The sequence below is a fragment of the Saccoglossus kowalevskii genome, chromosome 10 (genome assembly GCF_978046115.1).
Source record: "Saccoglossus kowalevskii chromosome 10, keSacKowa6.1, whole genome shotgun sequence".
In the NCBI taxonomy this organism is placed as follows: domain Eukaryota; kingdom Metazoa; phylum Hemichordata; class Enteropneusta; family Harrimaniidae; genus Saccoglossus; species Saccoglossus kowalevskii.
Window position 1 is genome coordinate 9,751,565 of NC_140650.1, and position 12,249 is coordinate 9,763,813.

Genomic DNA, 12,249 nt, shown 5'->3' on the forward strand with positions numbered 1-12,249 from the left:
CTTGCTCTGCATGACTGTAGTTATCAGAATTCTTATAAATAACATGATTTTCACATTATTAAGTGAATTTATCAATGCCTTGCAAAATTTGACAGCACAGATTTTTTTGGACTTAAATTAAGCATGAACTTGGAAATACATCAGTAGCAGCGAAGTATGTAATAAATTTTTCTTAATAACAGTTTCTTAAATACAAAATCAACCTAAATACTCAGGTTTAAATAAAAATGGGAAGAATTTAAAAAAATCACTATTTGACATATTTCAATAATTAAATACCTTATTTAATTGAATTATTTATAACAAGATGATAATTTCTAATACAAACAATATGCATATAAGTAAGAGCACTGTAAAAGGTAAAATATTCACTGGGTTTAATTTAAAAATTATAAGTTACTTAGACAATTCATTGGTTTGTAAAGAAATTCTATGATTAACCTTGCATATTCACTGCGTTTGAATTTTGTTTCGCATTTACAGCAGAATGAGTAAAAAAACAAACAAACCGTGAATAATTAAGCCATTATTATTATAAAAGGCAACTGTCAGACAATCAGAGTATTGGTCAACAGTCCCTGTAATAGTGAGGCTGTGACTGGGTGTGTATTTAAAAAAAAATTACTAGACTGGAGCATTCTCTACATTTATTCTGCAAAGAAAAAGAAATACTTTTTCACATTTCTAAGTATTATTAAGTTTCTATTTTTATACTGAAGAGACCTAATTTTTTTTTTCATAAAAAAAAAATGTATGTATAATATAATATCTAATTAGAGTGTGAAAAAATTCAAATACGAGTGCATCAACTCAGTTTTATTTTATTCAATAATTTGTAGTCATAGTTCATTTTTGGCATATCTGAGACATCTAGGGCTTAAATTTGAGAGGAATTACAGGTGGGTCTTAGCAGGTATTTCGTTGTCCTCATATTTTGCGGTCCATTGGGGAATACATCACAAATGATTGACCGAGTTATGCAGTCCATGAAAACGGAAATGCAATTCCTGCCATTTATATTGGCGTAACCTTGAACCAGATGCCAGTTTTCTTCACTTCAATATTAGAAATTTAACACTAACTACAATGTAGGTTAGCTGACCTGATGTGTGCAATTACTCAGTATTCATAGTTAGTTTAATTATAAATACAAAAAGCAATAGAATGATTTATATATTATTATTATCGCAGTCAATACTTGACAACTAGTAAGATGCGGTGCTCATCAAAGCACAATACTAGCACACATATGTATCATAATTAATGAGTACCGTAAAATCTGTATTAGAAGCCGCATCCCTAATAGAAGCCGCACCATTCTTTTTGAACAATTGAGAACCAAAAATTCACCATTTCTCATATGTGTAGATGCTCTAATAGAAGCCGCATCTCTTCTGTTGCATTGTACCATTTTAATAGAAGCCGCAGCTTCTAATACAGATTTTACAGTACATTTTTTTTATAATTATGTCACTTGAATTCTTGTTGCTAAGGCTACCAGACTTAATCAATACCACCAAGCTTTTCTTCTTAATTGCTTCTTAAAAAATAAATTAGAAAGTCACTAGTGAGCTATTTGGAAGGAAATAGCGGCTGTTAGTCTCTGAGGAGTCGTAAGTTCTCATTACGTTGATTGTTCTCTTTGTTTCAATAACAGAATGCTAAATATCGTTTAATTGTCATGGCTGAATTCCAGCAGATGTCGTTAATTTCAATACTCAAATAATGAAGGCGGCGTTTTTATTTCACAATTATTAACAGACATACGAATGGTCGATTGATTTTTCTGAGGGGCCACATACATGTATGAACTCAGAACTATGATTGCATGAGATCGAGAGAAAAAAATCACTTCTCTGAAAATACTATATCTATATATAACCGGAAATGGGGGAATTGCTTTTAATAGTAAATATTTAATTTTGTGGGATGCAGCCTGGATTTCAGACTGTGTTTTTTTTATGCAATCTTAGAAGGAAAGGATGTGTTATAAAATAAAGTGGTAAGTTGATATTTCACATCAAATTACACATATTTCAATATTTACCTTTAGCAGCACTATATGCTGATGTATTCAGTGTACATCAGGGATAGTGTACAGAGATGGTACACAGATGCATGCTGAACTTGGTATACATGGATGTATGATGCACTGTGTGCTGTTTTTAGTATACAGAGATGCACTGGATCCTGGACATGATGCAGAGATGGACTACGTGCTGGCTTCAATTTACACTGGATGCTGGATGTGATGCAAAGATGCATTGCGTGCAAGCTTCAAAATATACTGGATGCAATGGATGCTGAATGTTATGCAGAGATGCATTGCGTGTTGGCTTCAATATACACTGGATGCAATGGACGCTGGATATGATGCAGGGATGCATTGCATGCTTGCTTCAATATACACTGGATGCAATGGACGCTGGATATGATGCAGAAATGCATTGCATGCTAGCTTCAATAATTACACTGGATGCACTGGACACTGGATATGATGCAGAGATGCATTGCATGCTAGCATCAATATACACTGGATGCACTGGACACTGGATATGATGCAGAGATGCATTGCATGCTAGCATCAATATACACTGGATGCACTGGACCCTGGATATGATGCAGAGATGCATTGCATGCTAGCATCAATATACACTGGATGCACTGGACACTGGATATGATGCAGAGATGCATTGCATGCTAGCATCAATATACACTGGATGCAATGGACACTGGATATGATGCAGGGATGCATTGCATGCTAGCATCAATATACACTGGATGCACTGGACACTGGATATGATGCAGAGATGCATTGCATGCTAGCATCAATATACACTGGAGGCACCGGACGCTGGATATGATGCAGAAATGTATTGTGTGCTAGCTTCAAAATACACTGGATGCACTGGACACTGGATATGATGCAGAGATGCATTGCATGCTTGCTTCAATATACACTGGATGCAATGGACGCTGGATATGATGCAGGGATGCATTGCATGCTTGCTTCAATATACACTGGATGCACTGGACGCTGGATATGATGCAGGGATGCATTGCATGCTTGCTTCAATATACACTGGATGCACTGGACCCTGGATATGATGCAGAAATGTATTGTGTGCTAGCTTCAATATACACTGGATGCAATGGACGCTGGATATGATGCAGGGATGCATTGCATGCTTGCTTCAATATACACTGGATGCACTGGACGCTGGATATGATGCAGAGATGCATTGCATGCTAGCTTCAAAATACACTGGATGCACTGGACACTGGATATGATGCAGAGATGCATTGCGTGTTGGCTTCAATATACACTGGATGCACTGGACACTGGATATGATGCAGAGATGCATTGCGTGCTAGCTTCAATATACACTAGATGCACTGGATGAATCAGAGTACAGAGATGCACTGAATGCTGGATATGTATCCATCACTAGCTTCACTATGCGCTGGATATGCACTGCATTATTAGGATACAGAGATGCACTGGTGGCTGGATAATACAGGGATGTACTGCATCATTCAGTATACAGGGACAGTGCACTGCATGCTATACGGGATACACTGTGTACTGGATCATTCAGTATACAGGGACAGTGCACTGCATGCTATACTGGATACACTGTGTACTGCATCATTCAGTATACAGGGATAGTGCATTGCATGCTATACTGGATACACTGTGTACTGCATCATTCAGTATACAGGGACAGTGCACTGCATTCTATACGGGATAGACTGTGTACTGCATCATTCAGTATACAGGGACAGTGCACTGCATGCTATACAGGATACACTGTGTACTGCATCATTCAGTATACAGGAACAGTGCACTGCATGCTATACGGGATACACTGTGTACTGCATCATTCAGTATACAGGGACAGTGCACTGCATGCTATACGGGATACACTGTGTACTGGATCATTCAGTATACAGGGACAGTGCACTGCATGCTATACGGGATACACTGTGTACTGCATCATTCAGTATACAGGGACAGTGCACTGCATGCTATACGGGATACACTGTGTACTGGATCATTCAGTATACAGGGACAGTGCACTGCATGCTATACGGGATACACTGTGTACTGCATCATTCAGTATACAGGAACAGTGCACTGCATGCTATACGGGATACACTGTGTACTGCATCATTCAGTATACAGGGACAGTGCACTGCATGCTATACGGGATACACTGTGTACTGGATTATTCAGTATACAGGGACAGTGCACTGTATGCTATACTGGATACACTGTGTACTGCATCATTCAGTATACAGGGACAGTGCACTGCATGCTATACGGGATACACTGTGTACTGGATCATTCAGTGTACAGGGACAGTGCACTGCATGCTATACTGGATACACTGTGTACTGCATCATTCAGTATACAGGGACAGTGCACTGCATGCTATACTGGATACACTGTGTACTGCATCATTCAGTATACAGGGACAGTGCACTGCATGCTATACGGGATACACTGTGTACTGGATCATTCAGTATACAGGGACAGTGCACTGCATGCTATACTGGATACACTGTGTACTGCATCATTCAGTATACAGGGACAGTGCACTGCATGCTATACTGGATACACTGTGTACTGCATCATTCAGTATACAGGGACAGTGCACTGCATGCTATACGGGATACACTGTGTACTGCATCATTCAGTATACAGGGACAGTGCACTGCATGCTATACTGGATACACTGTGTACTGCATCATTCAGTATACAGGGACAGTGCACTGCATGCTATACGGGATACACTGTGTACTGCATCATTCAGTATACAGGAACAGTGCACTGCATGCTATACGGGATACACTGTGTACTGCATCATTCAGTATACAGGAACAGTGCACTGCATGCTATACGGGATACACTGTGTACTGCATCATTCAGTATACAGGAACAGTGCACTGCATGCTATACGGGATACACTGTGTACTGGATCATTCAGTATACATGGACAGTGCACTGCATGCTATACTGGATACACTGTGTACTGCATCATTCAGTATACAGGGACAGTGCACTGCATGCTATACGGGATACACTGTGTACTGCATCATTCAGTATACAGGAACAGTGCACTGCATGCTATACGGGATACACTGTGTACTGGATCATTCAGTATACAGGGACAGTGCACTGCATGCTATACGGGATACACTGTGTACTGCATCATTCAATATACAGGGACAGTGCACTGCATGCTATACGGGATACACTGTGTACTGCATCATTCAGTATACAGGGACAGTGCACTGCATGCTATACGGGATACACTGTGTACTGCATCATTCAGTATACAGGGACAGTGCACTGCATGCTATACGGGATACACTGTGTACTGCATCATTCAGTATACAGGGACAGTGCACTGCATGCTATATGGGATACACTGTGTACTGCATCATTCAGTATACAGGGACAGTGCACTGCATGCTATACGGGATACACTGGAATACGGGATCTAGAAAGATGGGCAAATTAAATACAGCAATGCTACTATTGAAGACATCACAGAAAAACTTAAAATGCAATTCCAGAAAAAAAGTAAAGAATGCATGTTTGATGATGATAAGGGCGTGCATCACAAAAACAAATTGAGAACATACAGAGAAATAAAAACTGATTTTTCTTTTGAGAAATACCTCCAAATAATTAAAAATCCACTATATCGTGCTGCAATGACTAAACTTAGAATAAGTGCCCACCGTTTACAGATTGAATCAGGCAGATACAAAAACATCTCCATCTCTGATAGAATATGCCCTGTCTGTGATCTTGGAGAAATTGAAGATGAGAAACATTTCCTTTTCACGTGCCAGCTATATGATAAAGAAAGAACCAGCCTTTTTACTAAACATAAAATGCATGGAGAGACATTAATAAACATATTAAATAATAAAAACGATCACATAATTAAAGACATTTCAAAACACATTTATACTTGCTTTATGCTTAGGGAGCAAAAAATCAAACAATAACTTCAGTACCAGCTGCCTCAAAAAAAAAAAAACCCCACAAAACACAGATTTACATTTATTTACATTATATTACAATTATTCATTTATCTCTTATTGTGAGATGTGTATTTATTTCATTCATTTACTGTATTTTTAGTATTTCCTTTTATTTTCATTTTTTTATTATTACATGTTTTTGACTTTATTGTACTTTTTGTCAAGATCTCAAATGGGATACGATAGCAATAAAGAATTACTTACTTACTCACTGTGTACTGCATCATTCAGTATACAGGGACAGTGCACTGCATGCTATACGGGATACACTGTGTACTGGATCATTCAGTATACAGGGACAGTGCACTGCATGCTATACTGGATACACTGTGTACTGCATCATTCAGTATACAGGGACAGTGCACTGCATGCTATACGGGATACACTGTGTACTGCATCATTCAGTATACAGGGACAGTGCACTGCATGCTATATGGGATACACTGTGTACTGCATCATTCAGTATACAGGAACAGTGCACTGCATGCTATACGGGATACACTGTGTACTGCATCATTCAGTATACAGGAACAGTGCACTGCATGCTATACGGGATACACTGTGTACTGCATCATTCAGTATACAGGAACAGTGCACTGCATGCTATACGGGATACACTGTGTACTGGATCATTCAGTATACAGGGACAGTGCACTGCATGCTATACTGGATACACTGTGTACTGCATCATTCAGTATACAGGGACAGTGCACTGCATGCTATACAGGATACACTGTGTACTGCATCATTCAGTATACAGGAACAGTGCACTGCATGCTATACGGGATACACTGTGTACTGGATCATTCAGTATACAGGGACAGTGCACTGCATGCTATACGGGATACACTGTGTACTGCATCATTCAGTATACAGGGACAGTGCACTGCATGCTATACGGGATACACTGTGTACTGCATCATTCAGTATACAGGGACAGTGCACTGCATGCTATACGAGATACACTGTGTACTGCATCATTCAGTATACAGGGACAGTGCACTGCATGCTATACGGGATACACTGTGTACTGCATCATTCAGTATACAGGGACAGTGCACTGCATGCTATACGGGATACACTGTGTACTGGATCATTCAGTATACAGGGACAGTGCACTGCATGCTATACTGGATACACTGTGTACTGCATCATTCAGTATACAGGGACAGTGCACTGCATGCTATACGGGATACACTGTGTACTGCATCATTCAGTATACAGGAACAGTGCACTGCATGCTATACGGGATACACTGTGTACTGGATCATTCAGTATACAGGAACAGTGCACTGCATGCTATACGGGATACACTGTGTACTGCATCATTCAGTATACAGGGACAGTGCACTGCATGCTATATGGGATACACTGTGTACTGCATCATTCAGTATACAGGAACAGTGCACTGCATGCTATACGGGATACACTGTGTACTGCATCATTCAGTATACAGGAACAGTGCACTGCATGCTATATGGGATACACTGTGTACTGCATCATTCAGTATACAGGGACAGTGCACTGCTTGCTATACGGGATACACTGTGTACTGCATCATTCAGTATACAGGGACAGTGCACTGCATGCTATACGGGATACACTGTGTACTGCATCATTCAGTATACAGGAACAGTGCACTGCATGCTATACGGGATACACTGTGTACTGCATCATTCAGTATACAGGGACAGTGCATTGCATGCTATACGGGATACACTGTGTACTGCATCATTCAGTATACAGGGACAGTGCACTGCATGCTATACGGGATACACTGTGTACTGCATCATTCAGTATACAGGAACAGTGCACTGCATGCTATACGGGATACACTGTGTACTGCATCATTCAGTATACAGGGACAGTGCACTGCATGCTATACGGGATACACTGTGTACTGCATCATTCAGTATACAGGAACAGTGCACTGCATGCTATACGGGATACACTGTGTACTGCATCATTCAGTATACAGGAACAGTGCACTGCATGCTATACGGGATACACTGTGTACTGCATCATTCAGTATACAGGAACAGTGCACTGCATGCTATACGGGATACACTGTGTACTGGATCATTCAGTATACAGGAACAGTGCACTGCATGTTATACGGGATACACTGTGTACTGCATCATTCAGTATACAGGAACAGTGCACTGCATGCTATATGGGATACACTGTGTACTGCATCATTCAGTATACAGGAACAGTGCACTGCATGCTATACGGGATACACTGTGTACTGCATCATTCAGTATACAGGAACAGTGCACTGCATGCTATACGGGATACACTGTGTACTGCATCATTCAGTATACAGGAACAGTGCACTGCATGCTATACGGGATACACTGTGTACTGCATCATTCAGTATACAGGGACAGTGCACTGCATGCTATATGGGATACACTGTGTACTGCATCATTCAGTATACAGGGACAGTGCACTGTGCATGCTATATGGGATACACTGTGTACTGGATTTAGTATACAGGGGACGACTTGAGTATACAACTTTTTCTGGAATGTTTTTTTATCAAGTATTGCTGCTATATTCTCAGATAAACAAAAATTTAAACATTATAAAATTTTGGAAATTATGAAAGTTTGATAACAATTCTTAGCTAAACTGTACACATCTTTGAGTTGAAATAGAAGTATAAATGACTGTGTCATTTCTCTTTAATATACCAAATCTAGGTGCTGTATTTAATGTATTATTTTTAGAAAAATAATCCAAACATGTTCTTATTGAATGTTCTTATTATAGACACATTCAAGGTCATTGTCAGCTTGTGTTTATTTCATTCACAAAATAAAAATTGGAAATATTCAAATTGGGCCAAAATAAAATACTGAAAATCTAACTATTTCAAGTTAGAATAATTCTGGGTCACAAAACAGCTTAACCTACAAATTTAATTTACTTTTACCCCATATTTTAATTATTCAAAATGGCTTCAAGATATAATGTACAGTATTGGATAATGAATGGCTGTCGCCATGGAAACGTACATGGATGACATATCTTGATTAGCGAATTCTCTGTATGGCCAATTAGGATTAATACATGCAGTCATGTGATATGCCTCTTTTTCATAACTTTGATATTAATTGTGGCAATTTTGGGAAACAACTAGAGATAAGGAAAACATGATTTTATCGCAGTCACCAGCTGGTTTTTCATAGACAGGATGCAATAGCAATGTAACATCAAGTAAATTAACAATTGAAATATATCTAATTCATTCTCATTTTTACCATGATACATAATGAATGACTCAATATTTTTACTGCAAGAAAACAACTCTCTAAAGTCGCTGTGATTTTTCAACCACTACAAAATTTCACTGATGTGCATATTCGTCTCTCGCACAATTAAAGTTGGTTAGATATATGTAACAACAACCAATCTATGGACATTGAAATTATACCAGTCTGTGGACTGAGAAATACCTGAGAATTGTATGCAAGATTTTTTTTTCAGTGTTGCCGAGTACCACGGCTGACTCACAATACCGATGTTGGTATCTATAACCAAGAGACGAGGCCTCTCTACTAGAATACTAGTATACAATAGAACACACATACATACATGTAAGAGTATTATATCCGGTTATAACGCTGACATACTGGCTTGTATTGTTATGTAAATGACACGCAGACCCCAGCATGGCTCCACTTGTAAGGCGCCCACTACCCATAGTAATGAGGTGTTTATTAAAACTGACTTCAACATAATACCGTTTTAATTGAATCAAACACAGCAGAGTGTCATGCGTGCTCATGTAACAGGCTGTTATGAACAAGAACACATGTGTGTATAAAACAAAACAAAAAATGAAAATCTTTTGAGTTATCACAGTCATGTCCTGGCATGCTGTATACTGATTGCTTTGTTTCCATAGTTACATGAATACAATTACATGAATACAATTACAGGGCCCTGGCACAAGATGTACAGAAAGTTATGCAAATTTAATAAAAAAATGTATTATGTAACATCTACTGAATTTTTAAATAAATTATATAACTACCTCGCTGGTTAATAAGGTTAGTATTTTAATGGAAGCTCTGAGTTATCTTCAATTCAAACATATTATTATGTGCATACCACAATGCAGAGCCTAGCACCATGGCTGATGAAGAAAGTTTCTTAGCATTTTAAAATGCATTTATATGCAAAAATTTATTTCTCACTAGATCCAGAACCTGACTAGTTAATAAAGTAAATAATTTATTGAGTTTTTTTTAATATTCTAAATGCTTCTAATAGACCAACAGGACATTTGAGTTGTTTTAGTCATAAGAACCAATATTAAAAGAAATTCCAAAATGACAGGCATCAACCAACATTGTATCTAAAATAGTATGAAGATAGACCCAAACAACAAATACTGATCTAAAATCTAGTTATTTCTATTCATCAGTCCAATAGCTGATCACATTCTGAATATAAAATAGCCAACGTGATAATATTGGTAACACTGTATTATAAAAGTTCTTTTTTATTATCTTGGTTAGTAATAATCTCATCCATCTTAGAGAAACTTGGTGGCCTTGGGGGTAATGAATCTTGACCCCTGACCTCCACCCTACTCAACCCCAAGTAGGAATTATGGGTAAACATGCTATTTTTTTTTTTTAATTTGGACAAAACCCACATCACTCTTGTTATAATCTATCATGTCTGATGGAATTGATAAAATGACTGTAAGACTGGTTCAATGATATATAGCTTGTCTAGTTCAGAGGATATGGATTGTGAAAAATTATTTACGGTTTCACAGTGAAGAGCACAAACCTGGGTTTATATTTATAAAAACTCAGATTTGCTAGGGCTGAGCTGTATGTCTTTCAGAGACTAAATGCATATAGGCATCACTGATTGGTCAATGAAGGCGATCAGGTTCAAAGTTGATTGGAAATGCTGTCAATGTAAGTGTCAATCGCATGACTGCATGCACGTACACATTGAAACCAAACCGGGAAATTAATGTGGAGTATTTTACCTAAATTTTTGATTCAAGTAAAGTTAGCCCATAATAATGATATGTTTGAATACATTTGCATACAGTTAATTGAAGAACGTGAGGTACCGTAGTAGAGGTTCCTAGGAAAATGCATACATTGTATGTGGCTTAATTTGATGTCCATGATCCCCATCAATCAAGCCAAGTAAAATCTACCAAATCTGGCGTGACTGCACAAACTTCTTAAATTACCTGCCATTTTGAATTTATAAATATTTATAAATTATTAAAAAGTTTGTTCATTTGACCAAAAAAAACAAAACAAGGTTTTGTCAGAGTTTTAGAAAAATTAAAGTAATTATATGATTATTTAAAACATGTAGTATCTTTGTCAATTTCAGAAAACAAATTTATCAGAAACTCTTTTGAACCTTAAAAACTTTACTGTATACAAGCAAGTCTATATAGAAAAATGCTATTCAGTTTACACAGAATTCAGATTACAGAAGTTAATAAACCGTATATGCTCTATTAGTATGCACTTACGTAAATAACAGATTGGTATTTTATGATATTTTAATTATTTAGCATACAAAAGCAATTTTTGTTTTGCATGTGCTTCTATGTGAGATGTGCTTCAAATAGAGCAAAGATTATTGGTATAGATGTTTTATTTCATGGGTAACCAATTTTTGTGTGACATTTTGTAAGGATGAAAATTAATATTCCATGGATTTCTACGGTCACATCAATTATAATTAACCCTTTGAGCACCATTATCAACTTGTTTGCATCTAAAAAGTGATTTTGCAGTTTGCACTGTCCCACAAAGCATGAAATGTTGAAATAAGTTGACAAACTTTTTGATCAAAAACTATAAGCAATATTTAAAGCTGTTCATACAGTCCGAAATGATGATGAAATTTAGCGAAAATTTTACAAATTGTGAAAATATTTGCACTGAATTTTAGGCAGAAAAAAATATCTGGCACCTAAAGGGTTAAGAATGACCCCCTAGTTTTGTGAGAATTGAAAAAATGTCACTGAATTCATGGAGATTTGAACTGAATTGAACATTACCCGTATATTTCATCGTTTTTATACTTTCATGTTAGTAGGATACTGAAAAGGAAAACAATAATCATGATCAGCAAATCATTGTTCAGAATATCATAGAAAATGGCAAAAATTGCATTTTTCATTTGTTTCTA